The 22,597-nt window shown below is 43.6% G+C and overlaps 2 non-coding genes across 2 annotated transcripts; both read left to right on the top strand.

The window, feature by feature from the left end:
- The first annotated feature begins 10,598 nt into the window (after window positions 1-10,598).
- Window positions 10,599-10,669, top strand: Trnag-ccc. The gene has a single exon. It is a non-coding gene; the product is annotated as a tRNA-Gly (tRNA).
- A 1,014-nt stretch (window positions 10,670-11,683) lies between these two features.
- On the top strand, window positions 11,684-11,754 carry Trnag-ccc. Its single transcript has one exon. It is a non-coding gene; the product is annotated as a tRNA-Gly (tRNA).
- The last annotated feature ends 10,843 nt before the right edge of the window (window positions 11,755-22,597 follow it).

The following is a 22,597-nucleotide window of genomic DNA, read 5'->3' as shown; positions in this document are numbered from 1 at the left end:
GCCTTTCTTCCACCTTCCCCAACACCTACCCCCACCTTCTACTTACACCTTCCTAGCACTTTTACCTTCCCCAACACTTCCCCACAACTTCCCCAACACCTACCCCCCACCTTCCCAGCACTTACTTTACCTTCCCCCCAACACTACCCCAACACCACCCCCCACCTTCTAACTACCCCCACCTTCCCCAACACTTACCCCACCTTCCCCAACACCACCCCCACCTTCCCCAACACCTACCCCCCCCACCTTCCCCAACACTTACCCCCCACCTTCCCCAACACCTACCCCCAACACCTACCCCCCACCACCCTACCCCCCAACACCCCCTACCCACCCCATCTCCCTGCTTACCCTACTCACCACCTTTCTTAAAAACCTTTCCTCCTTTCTTAACCTCCCTTTCTCCTTACCCTCTTCCCCCTTTTCTCTCCCTTTCACCCTGACTATCTCCCTCTTCCTACCATTTTCACTCTCTCTCTCTCTCTCTCTCTCTCTCTCTCTCTCTCTCTCTCTTACCTTGCCCTCCCTTTTCACCCTTATCACTCCTCCATACCCTCCGTCATTGGGCACATGCCATGGATAAAGGTAGCGAAAATAGGCCCATAGAAGCGAGGAGGGGGAGGAGGGGGGAGAGAGGGGAGGGAAGGCTCAGAGATTGTTGTTCGTTCACTATTACTGAAGGGAGTCATGCTGGTAGGCCTATACCACCCAACCACCACATAGGCCTTTTGCCATTGGTATGTTTGGCTTGGAAGGGGGAGGGAGAAGAGATGAGCAGGAGGGGATGGAGTAAGAAGGAAGAAAGGTTAGGGAGGGGGTTACTGTTAATGTAAAGACCAATAGCTCCTCCTCTCCTCCTGCTCCTCCTCCCTTCCTTCCCTCCCCCCTCCCTCCTTCCCCCTCCCCTCCCTATAAACACCCATTCAAGATCAACAATTTTCCACATATCGCAGTGAAAATTGGTGTTGTTGAAGGGGGAGTATTATATTTTAGTGCCTAGGCCTAAGGTGATTGGTCAGGAGAGGTACTTGTGTGTGGCAAGTTTTGTGATTGGTTGGTGGTGGTCAGTTAATAATGTGGCTTGCTTGGGGGGAGTGAGAGGTTTCTGGTCATAACAGAGTTGATGATGGTTTAGTGTGGCTTGGGGAGATGATGGTGTTAGTAGTAGTGTGGCAGGGGGTGGTGGTGTTGAAGTAGTGTGGCTTGGGGGGTGATGGTGTTCAGTAGTGTGGCTTGGGGGGTGGTGGTGATGGGTTTAGTCTGGCTTGGATGATGGTGGTTTAATATGGTGATTGTTTTTCTTATTGTAGTTTAGTGAATTATTTATTTATTTATTTATTATTTTTTTTGGTAAACAAGTAAATTGGTCTCCAAGGTATTGCCAGATACATAGGACGACCTTTCACCTTTTTGTCCCCGATTTCTAAGGACTGGAATGAAGGAAGGGAGGTGAGGGGTATTTGGTAACAGTGTCATCTCTGGTTGCCTTCTCTAAATTGGTAACACTAGACTGGGGTTTTTTTTTTTAAGGGCCAAATGTAATCCCAAAATTTATTCCTGGACCTGGAATTTGATATTTAAGGTGCCACTTTGTTTTGGGTGAGGTTAGGTTAAGGGTAGGTTTGGTTTGGTTTGGTTTGGTTTGGTTAGGTTAGGTTAGGTTCCTAGTCCGGGGAATATCACGGGAATCTTCAGGTATTTTGTGACTTTACTAGAATTTCGGGAATTTAAAATGTATATGCTTATTTGCTCTCTCTCTCTCTCTCTCTCTCTCTCTCTCTCTCTCTCTCTCTCTCTCTCTCTCTCTCTCTCTCTCTCTCTCTCTCTCTCTCTATGACTGGCAAGAAAAATAACTCTTTAGTCGTCGGAATAGACAGAAAAAGAGAAAGAAAAATAGTAAACAGAGAGAGAGAAAAAGAGGCAGACTGTCATCACATTCACCCAATAAATATCTCACATGATCCTATTCTGTTCTGGAGTGGTCACAATGGAAGGGGTTGCAGAGGAGCCCCTTGTAAGACCTCTCCACCCATAACTCCTTCACCCACCCTGGCAGGAGGAGCCGGGAGGAGGAGTAGGGAAGGTGTATATGCCCCTTTGCCCCCCCCCCTTTGCCCACCCTTTGCCCACCCACTTCCCCATTCCTTGCCACGAAACTAACTGAAAAGAGCAATAGATTAACCATGGAACCAGATGAATTTGGACAAGGATCCGTACATACCCAAACCCCTCCTCCTCCCCAACCCCCCATGCCCCTAACCCACCCCCACCAACCCACCAACCCACCCACCCACCCACCCACCCATCCAGGTGTTGGTTCAAGCCAAGATTTTCAAACAGCTCGAGCAATAAGTCTTCCTCTCTCTCCCTTCTTTCTTTTCCTTTTTTTCTACTTCCTCTTCTCCCTCTTATACTGCCTCCTGTTCCTCCTTTCTCTTCTCCTCCCTTCACTTCCTCATCTTCTACTTCCTTCCCTTCCTGTCCTCCCTCATCCTCCTATACCCCACCTCCATCCTCCTCTTCCTCCTCATCCTCCCTCTCTCGCTCCTCTTCCCATTCTACTTCCTCCTCTTCCTCCTCATCTTCCCTCTCTTCCTCCTCTCTTCCTAGTGGTGAGGGAAGAGTATTCTTAACGGGTCGACTTAGACTAAACCATTGTATTAACGGGTAAGAAATAGCTTGAGCATTACACAACACTGGGCCCCCTACCTTACCTAGACACGTTCACTCAACACAACACGGAATTAGAAGTAGGTGTATTTATCTACGGGTTGTGTACTTGAGGTTGGTCTCCCGTGTTTGTTGTTATTATTATTATTATTATTATTATTGATGTTATTATCGTTCTTCTTTATTGTATTATTTACGTCTTCCATTTTCCTTTTCTCTCTTTTTTTCTTTCTTTGAGAGGAGAGAGAGAGAGAATACCTGGAAAAGGAGAGGGGGTAACCTTCCTCCATTCAACCTTAGTTCATACCCTCCCACCTTTCCCACAATCACCCCCTTCCACCCACACACTACTAACCTCCTTTCCTTCCATCCTTCCCTCTCCCTCCCTCCCCCTTACACCTATCATCCTAAATCTGTCCCACCTTTCCTAGTATCTCCTTCCCTCTCCCTCCCTTGAAATTCCCCCCTTACTCATACCTCTCCCCTCCCCGTGCGTGCGTGCGTGCGTGCGTATAATACCAGCCTAAGAGTTATGGGGAAAGGAGCCGAGAGTTGCATGTAGCCTCAATGGGTCAAATGTAGAGTGAAATTTTAATGACGGATTGGGAAGGGGTTTAGAGAGAGAGAGAGAGAGAGAGAGAGAGAGAGAGAGAGAGAGAGAGAGAGTATTGAGAGTGAGATAAAGATGGAGAAAGAAATATAGTAGGAGTGATGGATAGGAAGAGACCCCCACCCAGCCCTCCCACCCAACTCCCTAATCCCCAACCCCTGCCCCATCCCTCCCCCGCCCGATTAATCCGATTTGGCGTCCCATTCATCCATCCATCAACTACCCCGCCTTACACCCTTGCAACCTCCCAACCTCCTAGCCCCCCTGATGATTTAACCCCTGAGTACGATGACTTTGCCTCTTTGAGTACGATGACATCCACTAATAGACGATAAATTAACCTCTTGAGTACAATGACTTTACCTCTTGAGTACAATGACTTTACCTCTTGAGTACGATGACTTTACCTCTTGAGTACAATGACTTTACCTCTTGAGTACGACGACTTTACCTCTTGAGTACAATGACTTTACCTCTTGAGTACGATGCCATCTAGCTCAATGGAATATTTTATCATAATGAAAGAGTTAAATTACCATACTCGGGAGGGTTAAATCTTTGTACTCAAGGGGTTAAGTCATCGTACTCAAGGGGTTAAGTCGTCGTATTCAAGGGGATAAGTCGTCGTACTCAAGAGGTAAAGTCATCGTACTCTAGAGATTAATTCATCGTACTCTAGAGATTAATTCATCGTACTCTAGGGGTTAAGTCATCGTACTCTAGGGGTTAAGTCATCGTATTCTGGAGGTTAAGTCATCGTACTCATCCCTAATTATGTAACTTTAGTATCCCATTTTTCTTATTCTCTAAATTATCTGCATTTCTCCCTCTTCTCCTCTCCGTTGTTTTTTTTTGTTTTGTTTTTAGTCTCATTATAACGATACACACACACACCGGCTCCTACTACCACCTGAGATCCCTAGCCCGAGAATTGCTGTTCGACACCACAACCGCATCCAGCCCATACGTGCACGAACTGATCGCTATAAGAACAGCCCAGTCCCAACCATTGTAAAAATTATCAATAACTTGTAATAAACCAGTGTATTCACTCCCAGTAAACACTACTCCTTGCACTGTCACTATGTTGAAATGAACTGTAGTTTGAGCTTTTTCCCCATCTAGTTATTATATGTCTTATTTGTGTCACTTTTATGTTACTTGTATTATTATTTGTAATTCGAAACCCATTCCCCAAATATGTAACTGTATATTTTCAGCCTTCTGGCTGCCAAGCTTCTTTCAATAAACCGTTAATTATTATTATTACACACACAATAATAATATCATCAATAATAATAAATAATATTGAACCCCTGGACATGTACCTTGTGGGCAGTTTGTCATCTCCTTTCTACATGAGAGAGAGAGAGAGAGAGAGAGAGAGAGAGAGAGAGAGAGAGAGAGAGAGAGAGAGAGAGCAAAAATAAATAAATTCCTGCAATCAAATTCTTACTTGTGTTTAGGTTGCCATTTGATGTATCTTTTCTTTTTTTAGTCCTTACCTTTTTTCTCAGTGTGTGTGAAGCAGAGGAGACTCAAGCAGAGCCTATATTGTACCCATTTTCCCGCCTTTTGTATTGGTGGAAAATTTACCTCATAGACGGAGTGACGTGTAAAAATGAGGCGGATCGCGGGGCGGCCTCAAACAAAAGATGAACGCTTAGACGGTGTTGAATTGCACATAATTCACTCCCGCCCGTGTATATTTGTTACGGAGGGAGGGAGTGGTATTCGATCCTGTATATGAATGCTCTAAAATTACTGGATCTATATTTTTTTAATGTAGAATTATCGACGGTTTGACTGTGGTTTCATATCGTTAAATAGAAGCCCCGACAAAAAAATAAAGAAAGAAAATAAGAAAAATGGCGATAAATAAAGAAGAGGAATGGAAGAAGGCTACTGAATCCCCTTAAATGAACGATGAATATAGAATTATAGATGAAATAAAAGTTGGGATAAAGGTTTGGGATCCTTTATAACAGGATCTAAACCAAATGACTGTCTACACCTTGTTTATAGACAGCCATAGAGGATTTTGTTTACATACTGACGTCATCAAACAAAAAGCCAGGAAACAAGAAACACAAGATTGCGAACACGAACGTAAGTAAACGGGAATGATGAAGAGAAGAGGGAACGTGTAAAGGGAAACAGCAGACAAAGACGAGAAGTAATGGAAAATGACCGCGGAAATAATGATAAAGTGAAAAAGAAAATGTGAGAATATTATTTATAAATGAGGGACTCATGTTTTTTGTGTTGTGTACGTGTGTTGTTGTGTTGTGTATTAGTGTTGTGTTGTGTATTAGTGTTGTGTTGTGTACGTGTGCTGTGTTTTTTCTCCCCCGGAAACTACCACCACTGCCACCTCTATCACCACCATTACCACCACCACCTCCATTACCACCACCGCTATTACCATCACAAACAACTACCACCACAACCTCTACTATCACACCACTCACCACCACTACCACCACCACCACCACCACCACCACCACCACCACCACCACCACCACCACCACCTCGTTTCGTTCACCACCGCTATTACCATCACACAAACAACTACCTCACCACAACTCTACTATCACAATTCACCACCACCACCACACCACCACCACCACCACCACCACCTCCATAAACCAACCGCCAACTACCACAAAAACCACAATAATCTGAGAGTCTGGTACCACAGGATCATGATGAGAATCCCACCCTCCTTCTCCCCCTCCCTCCTCCTCCCCATCCCTCCTTCTCCCCTTCTCCCTCCCTCCTTCCCTCCTTCTCCCCCTCTCTCCCTACCTCCTTCTCTATCCTCTCAGTCAATCCTGCTAAGAAAGGATTTACGGGTTCCTTCACAAGTCCTTATCGTGGGAGGATCTCTCTACCTATCAGAGGATGCCGCCGACCGAGAGAGAGAGAGAGAGAGAGAGAGAGAGAGAGAGAGAGAGAGAGAGAGAGAGAGAGAGAGAGAGAGAGAGAGGAAGTACACATTTTACTCTTGGTTTGATACGAAGAAACTGACGAATAGATTTAGAGGCCAGAGGGAGAGTGAGATAAAGAGAGAGAGAGAGGGGGAGAGAACAAAAAAGAGAGAGAGGGAGGGGAAGAAAGAGAGAGAGAGTTGATTTGTTTTTGTTTTGTTTTTTCGTTGCGCAATTAAATTCGTTTTTATTTATTTTTGTGAGACAGTCAGATAAGCAGATGGACAGACAATGAGAGACAGGTAAAGACAGACAGATGGGAAGACAAATAGACAGAGAGAGAGAAAGACAGGCAGATCCAGAAAGACAGAGAGATACACACAGACATACAGACAGACAAAGGCAGACTGATACAGACAGACAAACAGACATAGAGAGATACAAGCAGACAGACAGAGAGAGAGAGAGAGAGAGAAACAGAAAAGAGAGAGAGAGAGAGAGAGAGAGAGAGAGAGAGTGAGAGACAGACAGAGAGAGAGAGAGAGAGAGAAACAGAAAAGAGAGAGAGAGAGAGAGAGAGAGAGAGAGAGAGTGAGTACGTTTTTCTTTTCTTTTTTCAACGCTCAATTTTATTACAATTTTTTTTCAGGAACTTAAAACAGTCACCATTTTTCACCCTTCGTTTGGCGTAAAGTTTATCATTTCTGTGTAGCCTGTCTGTCTGTCTGTCTGTCTGTCTGTCTGTCTGATAATTCTTCTTTTTATTGAATTAATCTTAGTGCCACCCTCATAAACCAATCTTAGTGCCACCCTCATAAACCAATCTTAGTGCCACCCTCATAAACCAATCTTAGTGCCATCCTCATAAACCAATCTTAGTGCCACCCTCATAAACCAATCTTAGTGCCACCCTCATAAACCAATCTTAGTGCCACCCTCATAAACCAATCTTAGTGCCACCCTCATAAACCAATCTTAGTGCCACCCTCATAAACCAATCTCAGCGCTACCCTCATAAACTACAATATTAGTGCCACCTCATAAACCAATCTTAGTGCCACCCTTATAAACCAATCTCAGTGCCACCCTCATGAACCAATCTTAGTGCCACCCTCATAAACCAATCTTAGTGCCACCCTCATAAACCAATCATAGTGCCACCCTCATAAACCAATCTTAGTGCCACCCTCATAAACCAATCATAGTGCCACCCTCATAAACCAATCATAGTGCCACCCTCATAAACCAATCATAGTGCCACTCTTAAGGTATAAGGAGATAAATAAGAGACATTGGCTGAAGAGAGAGATAATGTCTCTAGACCTTCTATAGAGAGACTTGCTGAGATAAGCTACAATAGTCATCTCTCTCAGGTTGTACGTGTGACACTGACAGACAGACAGACAGAGACAGTCAGACAGGTAGATACAGACACACAGAAGGACAGGAAGACAAACAGACAGGCAGATAGATAAGCAGGTAGACAGACAAACACAATGATAGACAGGTAGATAAGCAAACAGACAGGTCGACAGACAGACAAATAGAGAAAGACAGATAAACAAGAAGACAAACTGACAGATACGAAGACAAACAAACTTGCAGGTAGATAGACAGACAGACAGACAGACAGGTAGACAGACAAATAGAGAGAGACATAAACAGGAAGACAAATAGACAGATAGGAAGACAAACAAGCTTGCAGATAGACAGACAGACAGATAGACAGGTAAACAGACAGACAGACAAATAGAGAGAGACATAAACAGGAAGACAAATAGACAGATAGGAAGACAAACAAACATGCAGGTAGATAGCTAGACAGACAGACAAACAAACAGACAGACAGACAGACAAATAGACAGACATGAAGACAAACAAACATGCAGGTAGATAGACAGACAAACAGACAGACAGACAGACAGACAGACAGGTAGGTAGGCAATGGAGGTGAGCCGGACGCTACCCTAAAGAACCATCATCTCAAGAGGCGACTCAGGTGGACAGCGACTTATCGTGTCTTCATCTTATTAGGTTAAGAATTTTAGGGATTCTTTTTTTTTTTACCCTTTTTTTCGTTGTGTGTGTGTGTGTGTGTGTGTGTGTGTGTGTGTGTGTGTTTTGAAGATGATTATTCTGCTTATTTGTTTGGTTTGGTTTGTTTTAGTTTGTTTTAGTTTGGTTTGGTTTGGTTTGGTTTGGTTTGGTTTGGTTTGTTTTAGTTTGGTTTGGTTTGGTTTGGTTGGTATCTTGGTTTGGTTTGGTTTGGTTAGGTTTCGGTTGGTTAGATTAGGTTAGGTAAAACTATTTTCGTTCCCCTCTTCCTGTCCATTGTTAAGTCAACCACTACAATACGACCCTGATATAATTTTCCTCATGTACTGATTATACTTTGTTGCAGAAGAAGTCCTTGATGTTTACTGGAGTAGGAGGTCAAGAGGTGAATGGGAGGTGGAAGAGGGGGAAAAAATAGGTGTTGAGGGGGAGATGGAAAAGGAAGAAGAAGAAGGGAAACGAAGAAATGAAGGAGAGGAAGAAGTGAAGGGGGAGAAAGGAGAGGAGGACAAGATGGGAAGAACTGATTATTAATAAAAAAAAGGAGGGGGAAAAGAGGAAGAAGGTGTGGAGGAATGAGAAGGAGGGAGAGGAAGAAGAAGGATAGATAGTAAGAAGAGATAGGGGAGGAGGAGGAGGACGAGGACGAGATGGGAAGAAGTGGTGATAAAGAAGAAAAGAAAAAAGGAAGGGGGGAGTGAAGAAGAAGAATGAGTGAAGGAGAAGGAATAAGGGAATCGAACTATTGCCCTCCAGGTGGTTGTGTGGGTTCCCTACTCACTGGTCCCAGGTTTTTCTTCTGTTTGGCTCTCCCCGGGTGGTCTGTTCCTCCACCCACACCACCCACCCACCCACCCACCCAACCACCCACCCACCACTCATCTTTCACCCACCACACCAATCTTCACCCACCCACCCACCCACCCACCCACATACACCTATCCACTCACCATATGCATCTCCCAACACACACACACACACATACATACCCACAAGCGTCCAGACACTCCTTGCAGACCAATATCTCCATCAATCCTCTCCATCAATCCTCCTTCCATCAATCCTCCTCTCCATCAAATCATCGTACTTAACTACTAAACATTCAAGTATTCAACACTATACAGCGTAGAGGGGGCGTACCGCAGTGGTGATGTGGTGCTCTCTGCCCCTAAGATACCCATCATGATGTATATGATCCTCCCTCCTCCTCCTCTTTTCTTTTCTCTCCTCCCTCCCTCCCTCCTCCTCCTCCCTCCTCCTCCCTCCCTCCCTCCCTCCCTCCCTCCCTTCTTGTTGTTCTCCCCATAACCTTCCCACATTACCTTTCTTCTTCTTTATATAACTGACCCCTCCTCCCTCCCTCCTCCTCTTCCCCTCTTCCCCTCTCCCTTCCTCCCTCCCTTCCCCTCCCTCCCCTTCTTTCCCTCCGGCCCAGCTGCTCTACATTTGATAGGCCTGATATCGTTGTTCTGGGCAGCGCATCAAAGGGTCATCTCACTCACAACCATTTCGAGTTTCTTTTTTTTTTAGTTTCTTTTTTCTTCTTCCTTAAAGCCTATGCTGTCTGGCCGCAGTGTATTGTGGGGAACCGTCCAAGAGGCGGGGCCTTTCTTTCTTTCTGTTCTTTCTTTCTTTCTTTCTTTCTGTTCTTTCTTTCTTTCTATTTTATTTTTTTACGAAACTTTTAAGAGAATTTTTTTTTTAGAAGTTTATTGTCGGGGTTTTGTTATTGTTGATGTTTCTTCTTCTTCTTCTTCTTCTTCTTAATCATTACATCACTTGCAGATAACCTAAGTTAACCTAACCTAACCTAACCTAACCTAACCTTGTTAAAATTGTATTACTGTTTACTGTTGTTGTATACCTGCAGCGTCTAGGTATACATTGGAAATTGTATACTTCCACAGTCTACGTATACCTGTGTTGTCTATACATAAAGTTGAACTGTATACCTCTATGCCTGTATTATATATATACATAACAAACCAATTATAAACTTGTATGGTGATTTAACATTATTATTATTATTATTATTATTATTGTTATTATTATTATTATTATTATTATTATTATTATTGTTATTATTATTATTATTATTATTATTATTGTTATTATTATTATTATTATTATTATTATTGTTATTATTATTATTATTATTATTATTATTATTATTATTATTATTATTATTATTTATGTATTTGCTAAGGTTGCATTTTTTATCAATGAACCTGTCTGTATGTCTGTTTATTCATCCGTCTGTTCATCTCGACATTACAGTTTATGGCTGGATAAGGTTAGTGAAGTTCGTCAGTCTGTGTGTGATGCTATAGGCGCCGCTGGTGTAGTGGTATCATGGAAGATTCCCATTCTTTCGACCCGGGTTCGATTCCCGGGCGGCGCATTGTGTTTTTGTTTTGTTTTACGGTTTTTTTTTTATTCGAATGACAGGTTAAGTTCAGTAGTCAGTGTACTTATACTGTATACACGTTGACCTTGATGGGACGTTTTGGAGCTGTGGCTATAACACACAGACTCACAGACAGACACAGACAGACTCACAGACAGACTCACAGACAGACACAGACAGACTCACAGACAGACACAGACAGACTCACAGACAGACAGACTTTCGGATAAACAAGTCCTTTTATTATTATAGTTTTCTTTTTTATCTTTTATATTATTATTCGTCCTTTTTACTTCTTCCTCTTCTCTTTTATGTCTCTCTTTGTTATCTTTTCCCCCCTTTCTCCTCCTCCTCTTCCTCCTCCTCCTACTTCTATCTTTTTTCTCTCTCTTCCGCTTCTTATATTTTTATTGTTTATGCTTTCTCCTCCCTCCTCTCTTTCTCCCTCCCTCCCTCTTTCTTCTCTTTCTCTCTTTTCCTCCACCAGTTTTTTTCTTTTTCTTTCTTCCCTTGAGAAGCCTCCCTCCTCCTCCTCCTCCTCCTCCTCCTCCTCCCTCCCCACGCGGCAAATCCTTTAATGCATTGAGCCTACAACCCCTCCAAGGTGAGCTGAGTTGGGGAGGGCAGAGGGAGGGAAGAGGTTGTAGGAGGAGGGAGGGAGGAGGAGGTTGTAGGAGGGAGAGGGTGGGAAGGAGGTTGTAGGAGGGAGGGAGGAGGAAGGAGGTTGTAGGGAGGAGAGAAGGGGTTGTAGGGAGGGGATGTAGGGAGGAGAGGGAGGGAGGAAGGAGGTTGTGTGGAGTGAGGAGGGAGGGAGTGAAGGAGGTTGTGGAGAGAGAAGGGGGGCCAGGAGGAGAGGGAGGGTGGAAGGAGGTAGGAGGAGAGGAAGGGGTTGTAGGAGGAGAGGGAGGAGAAGGGAGGAGATGTTAGGAGGAGAGAGAGAGAGAGAGAGAGAGAGAGAGAGAGAGAGAGGTAGGTAACACCATCATCACTGTTCATATTATATACAAGGCGCCGCTGGTGTAGTGGTATCATGGAAGATTCCCATTCTTTCGACCCGGGTTCGATTCCCGGGCGGCGCATTGTGTTTTTGGGTGGGGGGGCAGGGGGGAATCAGGGACATTATAAACCATACTAAAACTACTTTATTTTTATACCATCAACCAATTACAATGTGTTTTTTCCCCTCTCGTGTTAATAATTGGTTGGATATTTGAGTTAATTTTATTTATGTCAGGATTCATTTGTATTGTATTGAGTCCTAAGTTGAAATGTTAATATTTTGGGTGGAATGATAATGTTTGTTAATGAAGCGTAGTGGTGGTGATCGTGGTAGGTGTTGGTGGTGGTGGCGTTGGTGGTGGTGGTGGTGGTGGTGGCGTTGTTGGTGGTGGTGTTGTTGGTGGTGGTGGTGGTGGTAGTGTTGTGTTGTATGACCTAACATGTATAACCTAACACCTGCGTATGTCCTGACACCTGCCGGAGAAATTACACGTGCGCATCAGTGATAGGTGTGTAATTGGGGTCAAGGCGTAGATATGATTCTGGCGTTAATGTTCGACACGAGATACGCAAGATACGCCAGGTTGTTATGTATATACGCATTCAATTTGGGGGTCATGTGAAGATTCGGATGGATTACCTTACCTAACTTCCCCAAACTTACGCTAACCTAATCTAACCAAACCTAACGCACAGTACACCAACGCGACCTAACCTAAACTAACCCAACCGTAAACTTACTTAATCTCACTTAACCATAACGTAACTTGGTTTAGCTTAACCTAACCAAATCTAACAGCCTAACCAACCCAACCCAACCCAACCCCACAAAAACCTAACCTAACCTAATCACAAGCACTCTCCAAAAACAAGTCTGGCCTTGATGTCGCGCTACTAGATCTCCCACTAGCAGATGGTGCGTGTAAATCTGGCCCACATTACCTGTGCGTGTGTGGGTGTACAGGTATAGTGGCAGATGGTTAGTGTAAGGGAGGAGGGGTGAGGGGTAGCAGCTGGGGAGTGTGGCAAGTGGCCGCGGGGTACACACGTGCTCCTCACCACCTAGCAATTGTAGTTAGGTAGATAAGAAGGGGGAGGGGGGGGAGGAGGGCAGATGAAAGGAGGGAGGTTGAGTAGGAGGGGAGAAGGGAGAGTAGAAGAGTGAGAGGGGGGAGGGAAGGAAGAAGGGAGGGAGATGTAGTTTAGGGAGAGAGGAGGAGAGTAGGAGGAGAAGGGAGAGTAGAAGAGTGAGAGGGGGGAGGGAAGGAAGAAGGGAGGGAGATGTAGTTTAGGGAGAGAGGAGGAGAGGGAGGGAAGAAGTAAGGGAGGTGTAGTTGAAGGAATAGTGAGAGGTTCAGTAAGAGGGAGAAAGAGGAGGGAGGGAGGGAGGGTGAAGGAGGTAAGTAGGGTAAATACGTAGGTAGCCAAGTAGGTAGGTAGATAAATATAGTGTGTTGAAACTGAGGCCGAGGTTCAATTTGTTGATATGTAGATAGGTAAGTAGGCTGATAAATGGGTAGGTAGAACGGTAGGTAAGTAACCAGGTAGGTAGTAAGGTAGATTATGTTTTGTTTTGATACTCTGGTTCATGTTTAGGTTAGGTTAGGTTAGGTTAGGTTAGGTTAGGTTAGGTTAGGTTAGGTTAGGTTAGGTTAGGTTAGGGTACCATTAGTATATTTCAGTTATCAAGTGACATAAACTAGGTACCTAATCTTCAGGTAGACATAGAAGACAATGCCTGTTATTGTTTACTATTACACCATCTGTCTACAGAGAGGGTTACCACATGACGTCAGAGGGTAAACAGAACAGAGGGACTCTTAAAAGATAATACCAGCGCTTGAGGGTCTTTAAATTAAATTCTTAAAGGTTATATTGGTGTTGAGAATCTCCCTTAAGTGGTGATTTAAGGGTGGGTATAATTTATCTCCCTTAATCTATGATAAATACGTGTTTAGTGGGTTTTTTTTATCTCCCTGACAAAATGGATGATAATGGTTAAATTAAATTCCATAACCAAATCTAACCAAATCTAACCTAACCTAACCTAACCTAGCCTAACCTAACCTAACCAAACAGACAATTATAGTACGTAAATTTGAATATTGTTTGAAGTCCATTTAGCAATACCCAAGAACCAGGTTCGATTCCCAATTGGTGCACTGTGAGATTTATTTTATTTACTGTATTGGTTTAGGCCGAAGTAAGTTTTGATTTGTAGAGTTCAGGTGTGTTATATTGGGTACGGCTGTGTGTGTGTGTGTGTGTGTGTGTGTGTGTGTGTGTGTGTGTGTGTGTGTGTGTGTGTGTGTGTGTGTCTGTATATATGTGTGTGTGTTTGTACTTTATGACTTGTATGTGTGAGTGTATGTATGTATGTATGTATGTATGCATGTATGTATGTATGTATGTATGTATGTATGTATGTATGTGCACAAATATAAATGCGTATGTACACATGTTTCTGTTTCCTGAAATACGCTTAAAATGGTCGCTAGTCTTGTGTAAAAAAAAATATAAATAGTTCTTTATGCAAATGCGTGTAATCATGTACCTAAGCATGTCAAAACGCTGATGTATTTACGCAAATGAGTATGAACATATAATAAACATTTATAAGTACGTTAATATTCCTCATAAATGCGTATATGAACAAATGTAGTAGGTAAGTGCGTCTAACCATTTACCCTATACGCATGTCACGACACCAATATTAACAACTAAAGCGTATATAAACGTGTCTATGTTTATACAAATGCGTAAAAACATATACTTACGCATACTAACCACTACTGTTTATGTTGAAAACGTATAGACACTCAATGTTTACGCAAAGTCGTATAAACATACAACTAAACACGTCATATCACAAATGTTTACTGTCATACATACATACATACATACATACATACATACATACATACATACATTCATACCTGTATACATATAAATACGCATATTATTCACCAAAATATATGCCACAAAGCTAATTATATTTACAATCAATATACATAATACACTCTCATACACACAACGCAGCTGTCATGTTAGTGTATGTGTTTATATGTATCTATACATCTCAAAACCCGTGAGTGGCATACATAAGTGCGTGTACTCACTTCGCTACGCATCTTAACCACCTTTAATACCTGTGTAAGGAGAGCCAGATGGTACGGGTAGCGAGATGAGAGGATGCGACCAGCCCTGACAGGTGGTGTTGGTGATGCTGTGCTTACCGTCTGTCTGGCCCACCTTACTATCCCCTAACCACCAGCTGTTGAAGATCACTAGCCAGACGGACGGGTTTAGAGAGTGGATGTTGTGAGCTAGTGTTGTTGTTATTTGGGTTTTGTTGTTATTTGGGTTTTGTTGTTATTGTTTTGGTTGTGTTATTGTTTTGGTTTTAGTGTTATTGTTTTGATTGTATTGTTATTGTTTGGGTTTTGTTGTTGTTTTGGTTTTGTTATTGTTGTTGTTTTGGTTTTGTTATTGTTTTGGTTTTGTTATTTTGGTTTTGTTATTGTTATTTTTTTGGTTTTATTGTTGTTGTTATTGTTTTGGTTTTGTTATTGTTATTTTTGTCATTGTTATTGTTTTGGTTTTATTGTTGTTGTTTTGGGTTTGTTACTGTTATTGTTTTGGTTTTGTTATTGTTATTGTTTTGGTTTTATTATTATTATTATTATTATTATTATTATTATTATTATTATTATTATTATTATTATTATTATTATTAGTATTATTATTATTATTATTATTATTATTATTATTATTATTATTACCCTAAACTGGAGAACGACTTCCCAGAAAAACAACCAAACAGACCCATTCACCTCTGAACTACCATTAACAGCAGAGCTAACGATCACAAGATAACAATAAACATTCTTAATTATACTTTTAAGACCCAAATACTCTCACAGAACGAGATTCTCCCAAACTCCAATTACGAGAGAGAGAGAGAGAGAGAGAGAGAGAGAGAGAGAGAGATAAAATTGACATAAAAGTCATAAGAGAGAGAATTCCGGACCCAATTTCAGTCGCGGCTCCAAATTGGTGACGCCGCTCTCCGCTTCAGTAGACAGTCAGACCTTAGGCAACGTGTTTTTGTCGGACCTGCTGTCGACCGCATACGATACAACGAAAAGCTACCCGTCTACTGTCTGTTCCTGCTTCCTTCAGTGGCCATTAGACTGTGTGATGTTTGGGTGTTTTTATTGTTATTATTTTTCAGCTTTAATGAATTCTCAGTCAAGTTTTTTTTTTTTCTTAAGATCTTTGTTTACAGATGTGTGTGTGTGTGTGTGTGTGTGTGTGTGTGTGTGTGTGTGTGTGTGTGTGTGTGTGTGTGTGTGTCCTCTGCTATTTTCTCTTTCACTGTATCTTTATTTATCTCTCTAAAAAATGGCATCTGTGGAGAGACAGACAGACAGACAGACAGACACAGACAGACAGACAGACAGACCTGACAACACACAGGGGCCACTGACCCACGCTTACATATTTCTGGAATTTTTCAAAGAATTCACAAATTGGTCAATAGAGCAACATAGGGGAAACGGCCGGGCCAAGATGACCTCAAGATTGATTAGACAGGTGTGACGAAACAAACCTTGGGAGGGTGTCTTTGAGGAGGGAGGGAGGGCGGGAGGTCTGAAGGAGGGAGGGAGGTGGAGGTCTGGGAAGGTGTCTTTGAGGAGGGAGGGAGGGGGAGTCTGAAGGGAGGAGGGAGGAGGTGGAGAGGAGTCTGAAGGAGGGAGGAGGTGGGAGAAGGAGGAGGGAGGTCTGAAGGAGAGAGGGGTAAGTCCTGAAGAGAGGAAGGAGGGTGGAAGTCCTGGAGGAGGGAGGGTGGGAGTCCTGAAGGAGGTGGAGCCTGACGATGGGAGTCTTGAAGGAGGAAGGAATCCTTATGGAGGGCAGGAGTTTTTGCAGGGAGGAGGTAGTACTGGAGGAGGGGCAGGTGGTGGGCACGTGCCAGGTGAGGGAAGCTACCTGGTGGTGGAGGAAGTGATAAACAACTTTATTAATCGTAAACGTTAACGGTATCACCTGTACAGTAGATTACACCCAAACCCAACCCTAACCCTAACCTACCCTAACCCACCTAACCTAACCCTAACCTAACCTACACCACCCTAACTAACCCTACCCTCTAACCCAACCCTTAAAATTAGATTATCGTTGGGAATGGTTTGATCTTAAGTGAAATAAGATGGGGAGCTAATCTCTCTCTCTCTCTCTCTCTCTCTCTCTCTCTCTCTCTCTCTCTATCGTAATCGTTGACCTCTTGCCTCACCCTCCAACCCCCGGCCCTTGATAGTGATGGATCCAAGTATCTCAGATAGGACGGAAGGGGAGGGGGAGGGAAGGAGGAGGGAAGAGGGTGGAGGAAGTACTTATATGGCAACAGGTATAAATATATTTTTCTTTCAACTCCTCCTCCCCCCTTCCCCCTCCCCGGAGACTGTGATATATATTTATCTTATAATTGTGGTCGGGTGAAATTTTTTTAATACATCTGGTCTCGTGAAATATATCTCGTCAAGCATCCTTACCCAACCATCCTTATCCTCCAACCATCCTTATCCTATCCAACCATCCTTTACCTCCTTAACCCAACCATCCTTACCTATCCTCCATCCTTATCCCTATCCTCCAACCATCCTTATCCTATCCTCCAACCATCCTTACCCTATCCTCCAACCATCCTTATCCTATCCTCCAACCATCCTTATCCTATCCTCCAACCATCCTTATCCTATCCTCCAACCATCCTTATCCTATCCTCCAACCATCCTTATCCTATCCTCCAACCATCCTTATCCTATCCTCCAACCATCCTTATCCTATCCTCCAACCATCCTTACTCACGTGGGTACCTTACTCTTACCTAAATCTGCTCACCTGATGGCAGTCTTACCTTGGGATTTACCTGTAATTTCCTGGCGCTCGGAAATAACATACAGGTAAACAGGTGTGCATGTGTGTGTGTGTGTGTGTGTGTGTGTGTGTGTGTGTCAAGTGTACAGTAGATTTCTGGGTACTGGTAAGTGTTGTTGGAAGATGGTGGTTGTTGTTGATGGTGATGGTGGTTGTTGATGTTGGTGGTGATTGGTGGAGATTGTTGGTGGTAATTACTGTTGTTGTTGGTGGTGGTGATGGTTGGTTGTGGTGATGGTTGGTAGTGGAGGTGGTGGTGTTGATGGCTAGTGGTGGTTGCTGGTGATGGTGGTTGGTGGTGGTTGTGGTTGGTGGTGGTGGTGGCAGACAACCTTGCAATGTTGAATATAATGACCTCCAACAGGAAAATTGCACAAGAACAGTTTCACGTGCACAAGAAAAACAAAACAAGTAGACTGTGGAAGGTTGATTGTAGACTGAGGGAGGTTAGGCTGTAGACTGAGGGAGGTAGAGAGTAGACTGAAGAAGATTTGACTATAAACTGAGAGAAATTAGACTGTAGATTGAGGAAGGTTAGACTGTAGACTGAAGAAGATTTGACTGTAAGGTGAGAGAAATTAGACTGTAGACTGAGGAAGGTTAAATTGTAGACTGAAGAAGGTAGAGTGTAGACTGAGGAAGGTTAGACTGTAGACTGAGGGAGATTAATTAGACTGTAGACTGAGGAAGATTATTAGACTGTAAATTGAGGGAGGTTAGACTGTAAACTGAGGAAGGTTAGACTGTAAACTAAGGGAGGTTAGGTTAGGTTAGGTTAGGTTAGGTTAGGTTAGGTTAGGTTAGGTTTAATTAAGGTAGTGAGGCTGAGTAATGGTAAATATCTCTGTTGACTTTTTAATTTCCAGTTTCTATTTATATCTGACACACACACAGCCCCACCATCTCCCCTACACACACACACACACACAGAGGCAGCACACGCCACCCCCTCCATCAACTCCCCCTTCCACTCCCCTTCCACCCCCACCACCAATCACGACTCACCACCATAACATCCGGGGTTAGCCAGTCAGATGGCCAGCTCACGCCTTACCAAAACAAAGCTGCGGACAGCCATTTGGGGGCCAGCAAATTCCCCCCTTCCTCTTCCCTCTCCATCCTACACCCCTCCCGCCTCACCATCAGCGAGAGGACAATCACATCCCGCACCTAAGATTAAAGGTCATAATCCTACCTTGAATGGCTGGAGAAATCACCCATGAAGGTCTCCCTGTGTACTTTTTTTTTTGTAACACCTTAAGGCATCAGTGTCGTCATTTTCAAGATGAAGAAGGACGACATCTGGTGAACGGGAGACAAATTATTTCTTGCGGGGTGAGATGCAGTTGCCAAGTCGTCGCGTTATATTTTGTGGGGTCGAGTCAGATGATGATTGACCACCCTAATACTGATGTTACCTGGGAGATTAGGTTAGGTTATGGTTAGGTTATGTTATGGTTACGTTATGTTATGGTTACGTTATGTTATGGTTAGGTTATGGTTAGGTTATGTTATGGTTAGGTTATGTTATGGTTAGGTTATGTTATGGTTAGGTTATGTTATGGTTAGGTTATGTTATGGTTAGGTTATGTTATGGTTAGGTTATGTTATGGTTACGTTATGGTTAGGTTATGGTTAGGTTATGTTATGGTTAGGTTATGTTATGGTTAGGTTATGTTATGGTTAGGTTATGTTATGGTTAGGTTATGTTATGGTTAGGTTCATGTTATGGTTAGGTTATGTTATGGTTAGGTTATGGTTAGGTTATGTTATGGTTAGGTTATGTTATGGTTAGGTTATGTTATGGTTAGGTTATGTTATGGTTAGGTTCATGTTATGGTTAGGTTCATGTTATGGTTAGGTTATGTTATGGTTAGGTTATGTTATGGTTAGGTTATGGTTAGGTTATGTTATGGTTAGGTTATGTTATGGTTAGTTATGTTATGGTTAGGTTATGTTATGGGGTTATGTTATGGTTAGGTTCATGTTATGTTAGTTATGTTATGTTAGGGTTGTGTTATGGTTAGGTTATGGTTAGGTTGAAGTTATGGTTAGGTTATGGTTAGGTTGTGTTATGGTTAGGTTATGTTATGGTTAGGTCTTATGTTATGGTTAGGTTATGCTTATGGTTAGGTTAGGTTAGTATTTGGGGGGAATAAATCAGTGTTCTCTTTCTGAGACTAAATTGGGGTAGCAACTGTTAAAATAGGATTAACACACACACACACACACACACATGCACACACACACACACACACACACACACACACACACACACACACACAATAATAATCTCTACCAGAGACTGACTCAGTAACTGTCAGTGTCGGTTCCAAAAGCATCCTAGCTAATTTAGAGTCACATAACTAACTTTCCGCCAGTTGGTTCTTTGACGTGTGGTGATAACGGAGTCGAGATGAGAAAGTAAGAGCGTCGTAAAGAGAAATTAAGTGTTCTAGATTCTTTCATATTTCTATTGTCCATTATGGTGGAGAGAGAGGAGAGAGAGAGAGAGAGGTGGAGAGAGAGATTTGCAGAGAGAGAGAAGTCGTGAGAGAGACTGTGAGAGAGAGAGAGAGAGAGAGAGAGAGAGAGAGAGAGAGAGAGAGAGAGAGAGAGAGAGGTGGAGAGAGAGAGAGAGATAAAGAGAGACAGAGAAAGTGAGAGAGAGAGATAGTTTTAAGGGTCTATTAGTGTAGGACTAAGAGATTTCTGTTGCATACCTAACCTAACCTAACCCAATCCTGCAATTCACACACATTTATGCACCTGGAAAATCAACTTCAATCACTCTTAATATATTTTTTTCATTACAATTAGCACAATATTTACACAAGAGTAGGTATCTGTGTGTGTGTGTGTGTGTGTGTGTGTGTGTGTGTTTTGATGGTAAAAGAGATGTTTGGTATAGAAGGGAGGAGGATCTCTCTCTCTCTCTCTCTCTCTCTCTCTCTCTGACACACACACACACACACACACCACCTCCCAACCCACCTTCGTCTGGCTCGTGCCTAAGACAAACCCCCTAATTTTCCATCAATCTTCGCCCTCTTCCCACAAACCATCGTCCAGGATTCACCTTAATAAAACCCGTCCAGTATCCCATCTTACCTGAGCGAAAGACGATGCTTGTGGTGAACGATTGTCTCTGGGAGTACCTTGAAGGAGAGAGGGGGAGGGGTGGTGGGGGGTTTGGTGGTGGAGGGGGAGGAGGATGGAGGGGGAAGGGGTAGGGTAGTTCCTCCTGGTCTTTAAGATGTGGTCCAGACTGAGTACCGCAAGACGAAGATAGGTTCAATCACATTGGTCTGTCAGTCCTCCTGTCTGTGTGCCTGTCTTGGTCTTCTCCTCCTCCTCCTCCTCCTCCTCCTTCCTCCTCCTCCTCCTCCTCCTCCCGGCCAGCCTGCCAGATCTCGATCACTCACCTCATCCTCGAAGGGACATCCTACAAGGAGGAGGAGGGGAGGGGATGGTGGGGGGTAAGCCTGGATATCGCCGTGAATTTGGGGAGGGAGGGGGAAGAAAAGGATAGTGGTGGGGGAAGTGAGAGGAGTTTGGGAAACGATTTCAAAGGTTCACATGTTGAAATTCCTCCTCCCTCCCTCTACACCTCCTCCTTCCTCCACTTCCTCCCTCCTGGAAGTGCAAAGGAGAGCAACTGAAACCGTCTCATCAGCAAAGTGGCATATAGATGAGGTGAGGAAGAGGGGGGAGATGAGGAAGAGGGGGGAGGGAGGAGGGTTGGTGGGAGGGAGGGGTGGTCAGTGGAGAAATGGCGTCAAAATTACACCAATACTCCATCTAGGGTCTTCCTCAGCATCCTTCAGTTAATAGATGGAGATGGAAAGGGGGATAGAGGGAGGGAGAGAAGGAAGGAGGGGAGTAAAAGGAGAGGAGATAGATTTTTAACATAAGTATTTAAACTTTCCGGAAGCCTTGGGCGGTGTGTGAAGTATTATAAACGATGGCTTCAAGAGCAGAGGGGAGGAAGGAAGAAGAGGAGGTACAGGAAGAGAAGGGGAGTAGGAGATATTGATGGTTCAGTGGGAAACCGAAGTCAGGGGTTGGTGCGAGGTTCGAGACGCGACAGGAGTGAACTTGAGCCAGCAGCTGCCTGAGTCCTTCCCTGGCCTTTGTCCCGAACCCCCAGCTACCACCTGGCCTCCCGCACCCCAACATAACCGAACACACTACCTCTAGGAAAAGGAGGAAGGGGGAGAATGTGATGAAGAATGAGGAGGAGAAGATGGTGGTGGTGGTGAAGTAGGAAGTGGTGTGGAAGGAAAAGAAAAGGGGAGATAGAGGAGGAGAAGGAGGAGAAGGTGCTAGTGGAGGAAGGAGGAGGTGCAGGTGGTGGAGGAGAGGAAGGAGAAGAAAGGGGGAGATAGTAGAGCAGGAGGAGGTAGGAGGAGGTGCTAGTGAATGAAGGAGGAAGAGAAGGAAGAGAAATTGTGAAGGAGAAGGAAGGGGAGGTTGGAGCGAGTAGTGGAGGAGAAAGAGAATAAGGAAGTGGTGAAGGAGGTGGAAGGATATAGTGGAGAAGAAAGGGGTAATAAAGAAGAAAAAGAAGAAGAATCTGCAATAAATAAGAAGACCACAAGGCAAAAGAAGTGAGAAAAAAGAGAGGAAGACAATGAGGAAGCAGAGATATAAGAATTTATTTTTTGTTTTTAGTTTAACAAATTTATTGACAAAGCTTGTAGTACAGTTTGGCTATTCTGAGTAATTCAGTCAGGTCTTGACACTGAGGGTGGTATCACTTCTCACTGCCACGCAGGACAGAGGTTCATACACAAAGAAACACATCATATTTATTAGCAGTATATATAGGTCAGAGTCATGTGGGTGATGTCACTGTTCACTGCCATGCAGGACAGAGGTTCATACACAAAGAAATACATCGTATTTATTAGCAGTATATATAGGTCAGAGTCATGTGGGTGATGTCACTGTTCACTGCCATGCAAGAGAGTGGTTCATTTA

This window comes from Homarus americanus, unplaced genomic scaffold (genome assembly GCF_018991925.1).
Source record: "Homarus americanus isolate GMGI-L3 unplaced genomic scaffold, GMGI_Hamer_2.0 scaffold34065, whole genome shotgun sequence".
Taxonomy (NCBI): Eukaryota; Metazoa; Arthropoda; class Malacostraca; order Decapoda; family Nephropidae; genus Homarus; species Homarus americanus.
This window is presented reverse-complemented; position numbering and strand designations above follow the sequence as displayed.